The sequence below is a fragment of the Zalophus californianus genome, chromosome 1, assembly GCF_009762305.2.
Source record: "Zalophus californianus isolate mZalCal1 chromosome 1, mZalCal1.pri.v2, whole genome shotgun sequence".
Taxonomy (NCBI): domain Eukaryota; kingdom Metazoa; phylum Chordata; class Mammalia; order Carnivora; family Otariidae; genus Zalophus; species Zalophus californianus.
Window position 1 is genome coordinate 156,131,020 of NC_045595.1, and position 16,225 is coordinate 156,147,244.

General features: G+C 36.9%; 1 protein-coding gene across 10 annotated transcripts in view; it reads left to right on the forward strand.

Moving 5' to 3' along the window:
- Window positions 1-866: 866 nt before the first annotated feature.
- The window catches only part of LOC113916432, a 729,899-nt gene continuing 714,540 nt past the window's right edge, over window positions 867-16,225 (forward strand). For all 10 annotated transcript variants that reach the window (XR_004819960.1, XR_003517937.1, XR_003517935.2 and 7 more), the window contains exons 1-2: window positions 867-979; window positions 3,020-3,114. The gene's annotated coding sequence lies outside the window, so the exon portion shown is untranslated. The remainder of the gene's footprint in view (window positions 980-3,019; window positions 3,115-16,225) is intronic.

The window sequence follows — 16,225 nt, forward strand, 5'->3', positions numbered from 1 at the left end:
GCCTTGCGCGCCACCGCCTCGCCAGACCCTCGCTCCCGCTTTCCTCCCACCGTCCTAGATGCAGCTTCCATCCTGCTGCCTCAGCTGTCTGCGACAGCGACACCCCCTCCTCCCCTCCGCGGCTCCCCCCGCCAGCTCGCCGCGCCAGACAGCGGGTAACCGCCGCCTCCGCTGGGGCATCCCGGCTCCACAGGCCTAGCGCGCTCCAGACACCTGCCTCTCACTGGCCACCGAAGCTGCCCCTCAGCCCGCAGCCCCCTCGGTAATTGGCCCTAGGCCGTCCCTCGTCATCCTCGGCCTCGCCGCGAGTCCCGCCTCCGTCGCCGGGTCATTTAAGTTTATCACAAATAAATAAATAAAGGAGGAAATAGAAATGCGTAGAAAGTAAAAGCAGTCGGGAGGGGGCGGGGGTGGGGAAGAAAAGAGGAGGAGGAGCGGAGGAGTAGACAACCAAACTTGATCGTGTCGGTGCTGACCAATCATGGCTCACTCCAATCCGGTCTGACGGGCTCTCTCAACCAATAGCCTTCTATCTTTCGGATCACTGAACAACGAGATACGATTGACCTCTCCAGAGTGGGCGAAGGTGCGGCAGAGGTGGGGGAGTGGGAAGACTGTCGACCAATCGCCTCTTAACAATTCTCTGAGCGAAGTTTCCGTTCCCCAATGGGGGCTTGAGATAGCGGATTGGGCCTTTTCTAGCCCAATCGAAGGTGGTAGAGATGAGGAAAGAAGCAGATTGGGGCGGGGACAGGAGAGAGGAGGAGGAAGAGTGCATTTTGTTTATGGGCGGCAACCTCACGAGGGGCGTCCCACTCTTATTGGCTCACTGAAGTCAAGAGTGGCATAAGAACAACCCAATAACGGAAAGCGATAGAGGGTTCGCGGTGCGAGGCACCCAATGTGGGCCTTCTGCCGAAGAAGTAGGGGCGGGGGGAAGTTTAGGAGTTGAGGAAAGAAGATTAAAGAGCGCGAGGAGGTAACCCCAAAAACTCTAATTTGTTGTGGGGAGGGAGGGAGGGGTGTGTGCGTGCGAGAAGGATGAGGCGTATGCGAGGCACTGGAGTTGGGGGCCACGGGACGGGAAAGGAAGGGACTGGGGTGGGGTTGAGGGAGCGAGTTAGAGTGGCGAGCCCGCGGGCCGCTGGCTGGCCGAGCGCGCGCGCCCCCGCGCCCCGCCCCGCCCGCGCCCCTTCCCCCCGGGCGCCCCTCCTCGCGCCGGGCGGCGGCTGCGGCCTCGCACGACCCCGGGGAGGGAGGGAGCTCGGGAGGGTCCCGGGTCCCTGGAGGGGGCGGGCCGTCCCGCAGCTGGAAACGTATCTTCTGCCTTCTTTTCTCTACTCCCTGCGCCTGGAGTTGCCGCTTCCAAGAAGAGGAGCTGAGGGGGACTAGCCGGGGCTCAGGAGCTGCTAGAGGCGCCGGCTTGTCTTCCGCCCCCTCCCTCCTCGCCCTCCCCCGCTTGCCGTGGCTCTCGCGGTCTCTGGAGCGTCTTCAGAGAACGGGGGGGGGGGCGGGAGGTGTCCTGGCCCCAGAGCCGCTGGACGCCCCTCCAGACACCGAAGCGACCGGCCCCCGCCCGCTTCGCTGCTGCGACTCTAGAGGAGGGGGCTTGGGAAGGGAAGACACAGCTTTCCTTCTTTCCTCCTTTGGGCCCCTTTGGAAACATTAAAAAATGTTTAAGCTTTTCGATAGCTAAGATAGAATGGTTGGAAGCTTTTTGAAAGTTTAAAAGAAACGCACTCTCCTACATTGTTTAATGTATTAACTACTGTTTGTGTGGCTTTCTGGTCCTCTTCCACCAACCACTCCACGGCCCCCCGCACTCCCTCTTCCCCGCCCCCTCCCCGCACCACTCCCCCCGCAGCTGTTACCCTTTTTGAGGATGCTGAAGAGGCAGGAGGCAGGGATTTTCTAAAAGTTCTATTGATAAACACACTTGCACAAACATATGCTAGGCACACGCATAAACTATAAACATTAGCGAAAAACACAATATGGCGTACAGCTACACTACCTAGTGCGGTAATCCGCTGATCTCAACACTGAACCCAGTTGAATGAGGTCACTAGCAGGATGACAGTTCTTGAATAAAAATCTCAATGAAACAGGAAGTAATTTTGGAAGCCTGTGGGTTAAATAACACCTTCAGAATCAGCATTGGCCTAAGCTAAATTGAGCACGTTAACTTTTAAGACGTGTGAAACTTGTCTTCACTACTTCTAGCCATTAAAAATACCAACATGAACCTAAAGGCGAGAGTTTTTCACTGCGTGGTCCTGTGTTAAGTTTCAGCTAATAAAATTAGCAGAGGCCACTTATCCCCCCATGTTTTCAAGCCAGTTCTATCCTAAAGTTACTATCGGAACTTGTTGCTATCGAAAGTTTTAAAACAAATTGTAACGACCATTTTGTTAATAAATTCCATAGCTGTAAACACTACATTTAAATGATAAGCAGTAACGTTAGCAAATTCAGTTCATAAAAGGTTTACCTTCTTACCTCTTGCTCCTAATCCCAGATACTATTTGCTGTCACATGAGAATAGTTAAACTATACCCTCCACTGCCCCTCATATAAGTTTGACCAGTCCAGATTTGGGTACTTTGTGCATTTCAGCTTTACATGTAGGTATTTCTATATTTCTAGGAAAAGAAAAAAAAAACAATTTACATTGATTTTTCAAGTCTTTACTCTTCTTCTTAATCAGAATGTATCAAAGTTGATGCACAAATAGTGCATGGTGATACCACTGTGCCCTCTTGGGAATGGTCTTTCTCAAAAAAGCTTTTGGAATTGCCCTTGAAGAATTGCGGATGTTACTCATTGTTCAGTGCTCAAGGTTTAATTCCTAAGATTGTGGTTGTGATTTCCATTGAGCTCAATTTTGAAGGGATTTAGGCTTAAGAATATATGGTGCTCAAGTAAACAGGTGAGAGGAAGAAGAAAAGTGAATTTTCTAGAAATATATTAGCTGCTCAGTGAGTCCAGCAGTTGGGTATTTTTGGTTTTGTGATTTCAGATCTCACAGACCAGTGGAATACATGCCTTTTGCATATGAAGATCAGGTGACAAGTTAACTGTGTACCAGCCTCCAAAGCAATACGCCCTTTCATGGTGAGGTCCCGATTTTAACAGACTAAAGAAAACAGTTTAAGATTAAAAAGTTGTCAAATTTTATCCATTTTTGGGAAGAAGTCTTTATGCTTATCTCTCTAGTTCAATTAAGATGCCAGTATTTTAAGATTACTACTACAGCAAGAAAATACAGAGATAGTTCATGTGTATACTCACTAGCTACTAAAAGACTATATGAGTTTAGAGAAAAGAAAAACTTCTGTGTGGAAGTTATAGTTCTGGGGGCTATGTTTAGAACTACTAGATGTGATGCCAGTTTACTATGTAGTTAGTTCAGAAAGTTTTAGTGACCCACGGATATCCAACTAATCTTGTCAAATTAATATGAATTTGACTACTTGGTATAGGAATAAAAATCTAAGGAAAAAGCCATTTTAAATGAATTATTTTTATCTCAGTAGTGAAGATCTGAAGAGGAATTTCTAACCAATTGGACTTCCCAGAAAAAAAGGCTTGACTGAATAATTAGGTCAATTTAGAAGAGCAATAAAAGATACAACTTAGTTACTGTAAAAGATCTAAAATTTATGAGTGAATTATAAATTATTTCAAATATTTTAGAATGAATGACAAAGAGAGACTTCTTTAAAACATTTGGAATACAGAAGTGGAGCTTGATGGGCTCTGCTTTGTTATCTGAAATAATCATGCTTTTCTGAAATGGATGTTTAAATTCATGAAATTGTTCTAGACACTTGGGATGTAACAGTGAACAAGGGATAAAATAACCTGCCTTTGTGGAGTTTATGTTCTAATGTCACGTATAGTTTGCATACTTCAGATTGCTAGGAGAAAAGATTTTTGTATAAAATTTTAAAACCTAGCAGTTTTTTTCATTTTAGAGAGTACAATTTGAAAGAATTTACAGAAGTTTGAGGAGGAGCGGGGAGGTGTTTACTAATTGCCAATGATAAGAAAGGAAGAGCTAACTTTATTTATACCCTTTGTTATTGTCATGAAACATTCTCCATACATTTCAGTAGGTCTTTTTAACTGATAGGTTTTATTTTTTTTTCATAATTTTAAGCATGCCTTTGAAATAAATAAAATGTTACTTTATATTAAAAAAAAATCTGTGTCTTGGAATTTACTGTAAAATTCCGATGGAGCTTTTTGTCTTGTTAGCAAATTGTGGTAAAACGTAAGCTAGAATATCTTAATTTTTTAGTAAGAATTTGTTTTAGGAGTATGTCTGAAAAATTAAGTGCCTAAATCTTTTTCAGTTGTGGTTTTTTTCAAGAGAAGATGGAAATTTGTTGTAATTAATTTATAGGTGACATTAAAGAAAAAGAGAGAGGCCTGCAAAAAATGCTTTTGTTATTTAAACCTTTCTTTCAAACTACAAAAGCATTTGATTGGCACTTCTCTGATTTAATAGACCATTTGTAATGCAAGAGGAACATTACAGAAGATTTTAGCATTACTTTAATCATTCAGTCTGTAGGTGTAAAAATCCTAGGTTTCTAACAGAAGGAAACTTGGTACTTGGTTAACGGAGTATATGATTCAACGCTGAGTTTGTTGCTTTAAGTAGTGGGTGTCTCACCTTTCCAAAACCTGGTTCATAGTTCTCAAATAACAAGTTCTGATTTTCGTTATTTTTCTCTGTCACAGTGAGTCTTAATTTGTTAGCCAAATTGGTGTTCAGTTCTGAAGTAGGATAACTTTTTTTTTTTTTAACACACAATTCTCCCACCGCCAGTCCTCCCATCCCCTGCTGCGAAGGGTTTGAATTTCTATACTTACATTAGATCTCTATTTATGCTAATTTGTAGCATAATCACCTCTTCCAGAAAGGGTACTGTATTAATGCACTTTAGAGAACAGTCGAGGTTGCTTCTGGCTATTTGTATACAGACCTGCCAGCGTCTGAAAGCTATAAATAGGAAGATTTAGGAAGAAAAGCAGAGACTATAACAAATGGAATATATTGTCTTAGATGAAATCTTTTTTTAAACAGCAAAGTGGAAGAATGGTTGCTAGAATGTTAAAAACGAAGAGCTTTTCCTAATTCTAATGGGTGATTAATGTGTGTATATGTGTATGTGAGTATACATTTTTATATGAGCATTTTTGAATAAAGACATATTTCAGTATTGGATAAATAATTTCAGTCCTGCCTTGTGGTCCTTAACATGTTCCCAGGTGATTTTGTTTAGCTCACTGTTCCTTACCAGAACTTTGCTCTAAGCAACATAGAAACATAAGCTAATTAAATCTTTGTAAATTTTGTAATAATTTTGGATTAAAAGTTATTGGAAGTTTTTTTTTTTTTGAAGTATGATTAGCAAGCAGCCCCTGAAATGAATGAAAACTAAAGTGAAGAGCTCTTAGAACCCTGTTTCCACATAAGACAGTTGAAACTTTGGAAAAGGGGTATTCATAGGGTAAAAGACAAATCTTGTTATCTGTCAGATTTTTATAGTAATAAAATAAGCAATAAAATAAAATGACTATTAATATTCATATTTTTAAGGTAAGTGTAAGTATGTGTACACTGCATTTTAAATAAAAATTTGGGGTGTTATTGGCTAGACACAGTCTTTTCTTTGCCAGAGATACTAGGCTATGTGAAGGCTAACCATCTGTCAAGTGATAGAGACAAAGAAAGGTTTAATATACTAGTCTAAAATTTCTACAAACTTGTTTTGAATTGTATTGTCATTTTGTTTTAGCCTTCGTCCTCTGTGTTGAATATGTACTGGGTCAGTCACCCCACTTTGTTTTATGAACAAACTATTAAAGGTCTAGGTAAGGTTATCATCGCAGCTGATGTGATCCAGAGGCATGATAAAATATGTTTTGATTTTGCTTTCATGTGATGATCAAAAACTCACAAGTGGGCCACCCACTAGCAGTTGTACAAATGACTTCAAGCACACTTATTTTCACCCACCCATTCTGAATTTTGGGTGTCTTAACTCTTTTATATATTCAAGCCTTGTGTTTCAAACCCATTCCTGAGCTGTTTGGGGGTGGGGGTGGGGGGGATGTAGCAATAGGAATCCAGATTGCCTGTTTTAGGTACAATATGGTGTGATGTGAAATTGAAACAGCAGATTGGTGAGAAACTTAGTTTCAAACAAATATAAACTAGTTTGTTTAGTGAAGTCATACACAAAACAGTAGTCTTTATTGACAGGGCAGTGTTTTTTTCCATACCCTCCACATCATGAGGTTACGGTGGTTCTTTGGGCCAGCAGTCTATTTCCGAAGCATCATATAGGAAAAAGAAGCCCTAATGTTGCTGATTGTAATGATATACTTAAATATAGCAGACCGAGGAATTATTTATAGCAGTGCTAATTATATCAATAAAAATAGCAATATTAATACTGTGTGTGTCAAAATCCATTCTTGACAGTATGAGGTAAATGGAACTATAGTCAAACAAAGCAGCCAGCCTGTTTCTACTGTCAGCTCATGAATATGCACTTCAGGAAAAATATACACAATTGGTTTACTGATTTAATCTCTTTTTCAATTACTTTTGACTTTTTAAATTATTTCTAATTCAGACAATATTAAAAAGATTTAGATTTTTAGTTTTGAAATTCTTGGTACCATTTTCTTACTGTCTGTCATTAGTAAGTTTCTAGAGGCTTATGTATTCATAGTTAAGTACTTTATAATTAATTATCAGAAATTAATTTTATATGTATCCCCATTTTTGGAACACAGATTACCATTGCACTGGGAAATTGGAAGAACCTCTAACAATTTACAAAACCAAACAATACAAAACAAAACCTACGACTACCATACATGCACACACAACTAATAAATCTCTGGCTTTATTTAGACATTAAAAAATATCCGTTTCCATGTTTCTGATTTAAGGAAAAGCATAAATTTTATTTGTAGTTTTCATTACTTCCCATCAGTTTTTACAATTTTATGTTATTTAAAACTTATCTTCCTAGGAATACAAAATCATGTAAGTAGAAGTTCCAGGCTGGGCATGTCATATAATCTGAATCTCTGCCTTCTTCATCTTCAGGGTCTCTTTCAGCTCTGATAATTTGAGTATGTTTCTTTTGACACTTGGATCCTTATTTTAGCTTTAGGTAACATGACTGGAAGTGATATATAAGGCACTGGAAAAGATCATATGTAAAATATTTGACTTTGCTTTTTGCTTTTAGTCCTTGATACAAGTTTCATTTTAGTGATACTTGTTTTCAAATATAGCATATCTGTACAAGTATAGATACATAAAAATTAAGTACTTATAATCTTTTGTAGTTCATAACTGTAATAAACTTACTATTTTTCATAAATTTTTCACGAACTCATTTTCACTCATGAAGATATGTTGCTAACAGAATTTATAAACAGGATTCCTTGCATTTTATTCCACGTGAGTTGCATAACTGGAGAAAGTGGGTAATAAGAGAATGGATTAACTCAGAGTCATTTTCTAATTCTATAAAATAGAGAAATCTATTCTTCAAAGAAAAAAGGTAAACTTGGTTTTTGTGCTTCTCCAAGCAAAAAATATACTCTGAGTAATCAGGAGCCATTATCATTTTTAACTACTGCATTTGATTTTTGATCCTACATTCTACCTATCCAGGTATAGATTTACATAGAAAGGATGCAAGGGAGACAAAGTTGACTCTTATTTGATGAGGAAAAGTGGAAAGAATCTGTGTTAGAAAAGACCTTGCAAATACTGTGATATCATATATAGAAACAAACAGCCATATGCAATTCATATGTACCTACTTGTAGGTACTTATTTAATGATAACCTCAAAGTTTTCATTTAAAATTTCACTCTCAGTTTCTTTTTAACTGACTCACATTTCTTTTGCTCGTATGAATGGTAGCGAGAGGCTCACAAACATCACATACTTTACCTATTCACAAATGAAAACAGCAGCTGGAGAAAGCTATACAATTCCTGGATCCTTCCTCTTACCTATACCCACCCATAGCTGTAGATATTCTGGTACTAATTACAAACATTTTATAAATCTCCTCAGAGGCAGAATACATGTAAACTGTCCAATATAGTAGGTAATGCCAAACTATTCTGGCCTACCAACTATCCAGCCAATAGGGAGAAATGGCAAGAAAATTAAGATTCACCATAGGGCACAAAAGGTGATATGAGTGCTTCAATGAATTTAAATAGGGGAGAAAATATTCTAAGGGATATTTAGAAGGTAAGCTGATTTTAGACTATTACTTAACTGAAACCCAGCACATATATTGAGGAATTAATGTAAACGCTATTCTAAAGGCACTGTGCCAAAAGATTAGCAAAATTATTGGTGGGAAACATAGTGAAAATGAAATAAAATATATCTGTTCTTGTACTAAAACAATAATAACAACAGCAGCCAACATTTATTGAGCACTTACTCTGTACCAGTAATTGGTTATAGCTGCATATTCTCCCATTAATTCCATAATCCTACGAGGTACGTACTTTTATTATGGCATTTTTAAAGATAAGTAAGCTGAGCTCAGAAAAGTTAAGTAACTTGTTCAAAGTCACACAGTTAATATATAACAGCTGCAGATTCAAACTCAAGTCAACTCTAGATAACCTAAATTCTTAAACACCACCTCACCATGACTCTATTCTGGGACCGTTTTCACTCAATGTTTGCCCAGATTAGTACTGGTAATTTTATTTCAAGAAAGGCATAGTGGATTTGGAGAAGGCTTCAGAGAAGGGCACAAGGTTAAAGAGCTATAAGTGGGAGGAATGGTTGCTATGGTAGAGTCTGTTTTTAAATATAATTCTCCAGTCTAGAATTATAAATGCTGAGAGGGAATTTGTCTAAAGGTTTTACAATGGATGGACTGGACTGGGTAGATGCTGCCTGATTTGGTTCTGTGGACAGTGGTGGAACTGGGTAACATGTTAAAGGAGGCTGAGGAAATCTTGAGTAGGAGCAGGTCAAAGGAAGCATTAGATACTGGGAATCCTGGAAGGTAGAGGTCAAAAAGGAGAACTAAATCTAAGCAGATATTGAGTAACCAAGAACATACAGAAAAGAAGGATGAGGCAGAACAGAAACAATATCTTCAAAAGTGGACAGATTCTACTGACTTTGGAAGGCCCTTATGTATATTGTTTGTCCCCTTATGTTTGTTTCAGAAACCAACAGCTGGCTTAAATAGGGGCATTCAGAGTTTGGGATACAAAGATTGCCCTGGTTTTGGCACACACAGAAAAACATGGTCGCCAGTAACAAGAATTAGGCAGTAAGTTTAGGTCTGTTACAAAGAAATGCAGTTAAACACAGAAACCTGTATGGTAAACCTGAGAATAGCTGTCATTTACTGAGTAGCTAGTGTGTGCCACTCAATTCTGAAATCACTGTTTCCAGGGACATTATTTGCTGCCTGCTGTCCAGTTTTCAAATATAAGAAAGCACCTGTTAGCTTTTCTAAGAATGTGAATGATGAAATAACTTATACTGTAATTTTATTTCATTTCATTATGTAACTTGGCTTTTGATCTCCTCCTTTCCGCAGTATTGGAGTTTTAAACAGGCTCCACAAGACTTAGGTGGAATAGAGTCTAGACTTCTCTTACGTTACTGTAACTTTTCCTTAATTTGTCACTGTACTGAAAGAAAGGTTCAGTTTTATTTGATAGGATAAGTGCATTTCTGTCAGAGTAATAGGCTCAAATGATTAGCCCCGGTAAAGTTAGCATACATGAGTTTGGATTATATTTAGTATAGTCAACATGAGCCAGTGAAAAAGGAATTATAGCAACTTTTAAAGTGAATTTTTGTTACTTCAAATAATTTTAAAGACATCAAACCAATTACAAACAGCTATGTATGCCAAGCCCTTTGTCTACAAGGTACTAGAGACTTCAAAAGTTTTTAAGAGATAGTATTCATTGTTGAGCTATATTATATGAGTTGGGTCATTGGAATGAAAACAAAGAATAATGAAAGTGCTCTACCACTACTTATATGTCTTTACTGTTCCTTATGACAATATCTGCTCTTTTCTTCAGACTCTTCAGTGCACTAGGAAATATAGTATAATAATCATGTTGTATTTTTTAAATGTATACATCACTAAGAAAAATATACTGTGAAGGTAGAAAGATAATACTCAGTTTATGCATGACACTTTTCCCCTTCAGGTTCATTGTCATGGGTACTCTTGTTCTTCTGGCATCTTTTGGTACCTAATCTTTTTAACAATTATGTTGTTTGCATATCTTTTTAACAATTATGTTGTTTGCATATATATATATATATGCATATGTATATACATACATACATATATACATACATAAAACCCTTAGAGAAATACCTTTGAAAACTCATGCTCTCAATAATCTTTCTTGTTCTAGTAAAGGTTTGAGAACAAGGCAATACTGTATTGAAATGGGTGATTTGAGCTGACAAATAGTATGGAAAAAAATGAACAGGATTCCAAGCTCTTCTGATTCAGATATTCTACATTACATTCTCAACATTTGTCATAAAACGAATTTCCAAAGTGTATAAAAGCCAAAAATAAATGGTTGTTGCTTTTCTATAATTTCATGTTATGCATAATACCTCTGTTTCTCTTATTTGCATAATGATGAGTTTTATTATGCAAAAATGGGTACATCCAGTATACAGTAAATTTCAGTTTCATGTTTTATATGCAGTTTAACTCATGACTGAAATTCTTTGATATTCATCACTCAGGAAAGGTAGCATTTAGAATTATACTACACTGAACTGCGCTTCTTTAAGGGCAAGTACCATGTTTTATTCATCTTTAAAGCCCTAGTGCTGAATATAGTACCTGGTACACTGGAGCGATTCAATGTTGATCAGACTCTTTTGTAGCTGTCCTAGGAAGATTACTTGGATCCTTGCTTACCAGGTTATCTATTCCCTTTTTTTCTGTTGACTAGTTCAAATTTAGCATTGTTACAATTGTTATTACCTATTATAGGCTTTCTCTGTACTTTTCTAAGACCCAAACATTTTATACATGCTCATGATCTTTCATTCTTTTACTTAATGAAATTCTGTCATGGCAGAAGTTTCAATATAAAATTATATTTACTGTGTTTCAGAAAAGAAATATATCAGATATCACCCATCAATGGTAAGGCAAATCTACTACAATCAATTCAGGATATTGTGTTGAATAGAATACACAGAATTACATTACCTAGTGATTCAAGGATGAAACCCAAATTTCATATCCTATATGATTCCTATCTGGATAGTAGGACAAATAGCCCACAGTATTTTTTGCTGGCAATTGAGATTTTGAACATTTTATATGAGCTTCTTAATTCTTAAAAAAATGTTCATAAAAGTTCATGCAATTAAAAAATAGAGTCTTAGCTTATTTTACCTTATTATCTAAGTTGTTAGAAGTCTAGTCCAGAGAAACACTTTAATGTTAGGTGATATCATTAGCTCTTCTAGAAAGCAAAAAGATTATTGGGCTGTGAACAATGGTAATGGTAATGTGATGTAAACCACCATGCAGCTTGCACGTTTAATTCCTATGTAACACTGACATGCTTTTTCATATTTATAAGACTTGCTAGTTGGATTTTGGGAAACTTAACATGATTGGGCAAAGTCATAATTTGTCTTCCTGCTAATGGAAACTACAACACATTGATTTGAAGTTGTTTCTAAAACAAAAGATAATTATGTCCTGAAATAATTAAAGCTGGGATTGCATTAAAGCTTACTTCAAGTGATTAATAGCTGTAGTATATTTTGGGATCTGTATCTAAAAGCATAAAGAGAACACATTGTCATTTTTATGTATTTGGGAATATGCTTTCTGAGGAAAAGTATTGATTCTTGATAATCATTGTAATGAAGTCCCAAACACACCCCAGATCCACATACCTCCCTTCCTATAATATTTTTAAAATTAAGGATTCTGAAAACAAAGTAACCTACGCATATGGCTATTTTCCCCTTCACTTCCAAACGTGACTGCCTTTCTGAATACAATTGCCATGACACCTCAAGCAGAGACACTGCTTTGAAACTTCTACTTTACTTGGGCAAACAACTAGAGAACAGTACTGGAGTTCAGAGATAAAGATCAAAAAACAGTAGACATCGAGAAGAAGAGCTTGGGCTTCAGAGATGTGTGAACCACTAGGGGAAAATATCAGTATTTCTCATTTAAGTATCTAAGTCTCCCCAAATGACTAATAAGCCAAAGTTCCTAAATGTGCTGGCTGAGTTTTCTCTGTCCATGAGACTGAAAAGAAATAGCTATGACAACAAAGATCTTCCTCCTCATGCCTTGGCAGGGAACTGACAGATTCTACCTTTGCATTTCACTGAGTGTGTCTGCCGTTGAGGATGCTACAACAACCAGAACTGAGCTTCAGTGAGCTATCAGTGAAAAATAACAATCCACTTAAGGGGACCTAGTAGTGAAGGAGCCAGGAAGATCAGGTAGGAAAATGAGAGTGCATACTCCAGGCAACTAGTGCTATTGGCAAAAGTAAGTGCAACCTGAATTTGGAAAAAAAAAGCATTTATGGGAATTCAAATTCAGAACAAAAAGAATTTCAAATACTAATTAAAAAAACATCTCAATTGAACAACTCAGTGGAAAAATTGAAGGACAACGTGATCACTGTTGAAATATGAATTAGTGAACTGAAAGACCAAGTGCAAGAAATATATCAAAGCATAGAACAGAGGTAAAATGTGATGAAAATCTTGAATAAAAAGGATGAGTCTTTGAGGTCAGATCGGAAGTCAAAATGTGAATAATAGGAATTATAGAGGGAGAGTTAAGAATAGATGGAGGAGAAGTAAATGATAGAAGAAAATTTCTCTGAGATAAAGATCAGAGTCTGGATTGAAAGGGTTTACTGATTTATTTATTTATTATTATTTTTTAAAGATTTTATTTATTTATTTGACAGAGACAGCAAGAGCAGGAACACAAGCAGGGGGAGTGGGAGAGGGAGAAGCAGGCTTCCCGCTGAGCAGGGAGCCCGATGTGGGACTCGATCCCAGGACCCTGGGATCATGACCTGAGTCGAAGGCAGACGCTTAACAACTGAGCCACCCAGGTGCCTGGGTTTACTGATTTATGATCTTGATTGAAAGAAAAGACACACATAGGGATATCCTTGATAAAAGTTCTGAACTCTAACAACAAATTGAACTATCTTATAAGCTCTCAATAGAAAGAACAAGTTTCTATAAAGGGGAAAAATAGAAAAGTGTCATAGAACTTCTTATCTGCAACATAGCAAGTTAGAAGATAGTGAAATGACATCTACAGACTACAAAGGAAAAATGACTACAATCCAAGAATCAACATCCCGAAAGTTACCATTTGCTAGTGAAGGTGAAAGAAATACATTTAGGGATAATCAAGAACTCAGAACATATAATTACTATACCCCATCTGAAAAAATGCCTCAGAATAGATTATAAGAAAACAACAAATGAACCAGAACAAAGACTTCAAGATGAACAAGATGAAGAAGAAAGAAATATAGTGGTGAATAATAAGCATTTTAATGTTATTTTGTGTGTGTGTGTGTGTGTGTGTGTGTGCACGCACGCATATAATTTCATTTAAGAGATAAAGATAGGGGCACCTGACTGGGTCAGTTAGTAGCATGTGACTCCTGATCTCAGGGTCATGAGTCCAAGCCCCATGTTGGGCATAGAGATTAAGTAATATTAAAAATAAAAACTATTTTAAAAAAGTGATATAGATGACTTGTAAATATGTAATAAAATATAACTTCAGACTTTTGAAATAAAAAGATCAAATTTCTGTAAAGAAACTTCTTCAAGTACTAAACTGTCTCATGAAAACTTAGTTGGGGGTGCCTGGGTGGCTCAGTCGGTTAAGCGTCTGCTTAGGCTCAGATTATGATCTCAGGGTCTTGGGATGGAGCCCTGTGTCAGGCTCCCTGCTTAATGGGGGAGCCTGCTTCTCCCCCCTCCCCCCTCCCCCCCGCTCATGCTCTCTCTCTCATTTCAAATAAATACAATCTTAACAAAACAAAACTTAGTTGATGGAGGGGATGGGCAGGAGGAAAGTAAAAGAGGAGGAAAATTAATAGTGGAGATAAGAGACAGAAGGATGAGAAGTGGGAGGAAAGTGAATGTATCCTAAAGATCTCATCTATTTAGGAGGAAAGGAAATGGGATAAAATCTCATGGTGGGGGAAAAATGTGTTCATTAGAGCAGAAAAGGGAGGTAAAGAAGGGACTACAATAGTGCACCCTATAGAACCTCAGTATTAGCAAGGAGAAAATAGAAGGCAGAGCCACTTGATCAAATAAAAAAGTATGAAAAAGGTAACAAGGAAGCAATAATGTAAAATAAGAAAATACAAGTAATTAGAAGAGATAAAAAAATGCATCAGTTATGTTTAATGTAGATGGACAAAATACTCCTATTAAAGACAGATGTCAGAATGAGTTTAAAAACATAAACCACTCATTATATTACAGGAATAACACCTATGACAAAGTTAAAGAGAAAGCTTTGTAAAATGGTGGATGTAAAAGACATCAGGCCAATTCAAACAAAAGGAAAATAGGAAAAAAAGTGACAGCATTGATACTAAAGAGATACTGTACTGATAAAAGGCACAGTTTATGAAGAAAATAACCCACATAAATCTATATACAGCAGGTTTATTTATAGTAAATAAGTACATAAAGCTACAACTACCGGAAAGGTCCAGACAGTTCTGTTAAATACATACAAATAATGACTAAGAGAAATGGAATATAATTCATAAAAATAACTTAATACATATGTAAAATTCGATGTTCTTTAAATATTTCTTTTGAACATCTCCGTTTAGGTACAAAGAAAACTTTGTGAATTTTAGAAAGATTTTACGAATACATTTTCTGATTATAAGCTAGTGTAAATAGAATTTAATTTAAAAGGTAACAAAAATTATTAACTACTTAGAAATTAAAAACTCCTACATAACCCTTGGTTAAAGAGGAAATCACTTGAAAAACAATGAAAAGGAGACTATTTTATGTAAAAATCTATGGAAAATAGCTAGAGGGGTAGTCAGAGGAAAGCTGATAGCCTTATCTGCCTTCATTATTAAGAAAGATAGAAAATAAAGGGGGCAATCTGCTAACTTTAAGAAATTATAATAATAAGATAGAAGAAGAGGGGGGAAAAGAAGTGGGAATTAATTTTTAAAAGATGAAATTAATGAAATGCAAAACAAAATATAACAAAATCAGTCTAAAAGCTGGTTCTTTGGAAAGACAAATACAATACATGAAGATGAAAAAACAAAAAAGAAAACGAGCCCAGCAATTCTTTAAAGCAGGAGATAATTGAAAGCATATGTTCACATAAAACTTGTGTTCACCTAAAGCAAATGTTCTTAACAGCTTTATTCATAGTAACCAAAAAGTAGAAGCAACTCAAATGTCCCTCAACTGATGTATGTATGGATAAACAAAAATGTGGTGTGTCCATACAATAGAGTATTATTCAGCCATAAAAAGGAATGAATTATTGATTCATGTTACAACAGGAGGAACTTTAAAAACATTATGCTAAGTGGAAGAATCCAGTTATAAAAGGCCACATATTGCATGATTCCACTTATATGAAATGTCCAAAATAGGCAAATCCATAGCAACAGAAAGTAGATTAGTAGTTGCCAGGGCCTGGGGAAGGCAGGATAGGGAATGGCTGTTTAATGGGTATAGGATTAAGTTTTGTGGTGATGAAATATTCTGGAATCAGATAGTTGGTGATGTTTATACAACCTTGTGAATGTACTGAACAACCAAATTGTATACTTTAACATAGTTAAAATGGTGAAGTTTGTGTTATGTAAATTTTATCTCAATGATAATAAAGTTTATGGAAAAGAGAATGAGCAAAACTAGACACTAATTGGGAATGAGAAAGTAGATAAAACTGGAATATGAAAAGAATTTTAAAAGAAACCTAAATGCAACTGGCAATAAATTTGAAGCCTATAAGAACTGGAACATCTTTTTCAAAATGCAAATGATAAAATTGACCCAAGAAGAAATAGAAAATAGATACCTATTAGCATAGAAAAGATTAGAAAGATGACCAAATGTCACTTAAAGGAA